General features: G+C 41.0%; 1 pseudogene; it reads right to left on the bottom strand.

Moving 5' to 3' along the window:
- Positions 1 to 612, bottom strand: part of LOC102770677 — a 40,243-nt pseudogene that overhangs the window by 2,065 nt on the left and 37,566 nt on the right.

Genomic DNA, 612 nt, shown 5'->3' with positions numbered 1-612 from the left:
GCTGTTCCTGGCGCCTGCCTCCGGCCTCCCGCCTAGCTCTGTTGTTTGTTTTTGTCTTCTTTGTTGATAATTAGCTGCCCGTATATATGTGGGGTTATTTCCAGGTTCTCAACTCAGTTTGAGTGTTTGTTTTCTGCCAATACCATGCTGTTTTGATTATTGTGGGGTCTATAGTGTAATTTGAAGTCAGGGAGTGTGAAACCTCTGGTTTTATTTTACTTTATTTTTTTTTAAATCTTTAAATTCTTTATTAGTTAAGGTATTAGAAATGTGTCCTCATCCTCCCCAGTAGCCCCCATCCTCATGCTCTCATCCCCCTGTCCATTGGTTTGGCTTGCATGCATGCATACAAGTCCTTTGGTTGATCTCTTCCCCTTACCCCCACCCTCCCCTACTTTCCCTCTGGGAATTAATAGTTTGATCACTGTTTCTCTGTCTTTGGATCTGTCCCTGTTGATCAGTCTATGTTGTTCTCTATATTCCACAAATGAGTGAGATCATGTGGTATTTATTTTTCTCTGACTGGCTAATTTCACTTAGCATAATGCTCTCCAGTTCCATCCATGCTGGCAAGAATGCCTTCTTTTTCCTACTTTTTTATTGAAGGTTAAA

The sequence above is a fragment of the Myotis davidii genome, unplaced genomic scaffold, assembly GCF_000327345.1.
Source record: "Myotis davidii unplaced genomic scaffold, ASM32734v1 scaffold681, whole genome shotgun sequence".
Classification (NCBI taxonomy): Eukaryota; Metazoa; Chordata; class Mammalia; order Chiroptera; family Vespertilionidae; genus Myotis; species Myotis davidii.
Note: the sequence above shows the minus strand (reverse complement) of the source record. Positions and strands in the feature narration are given on the sequence as shown.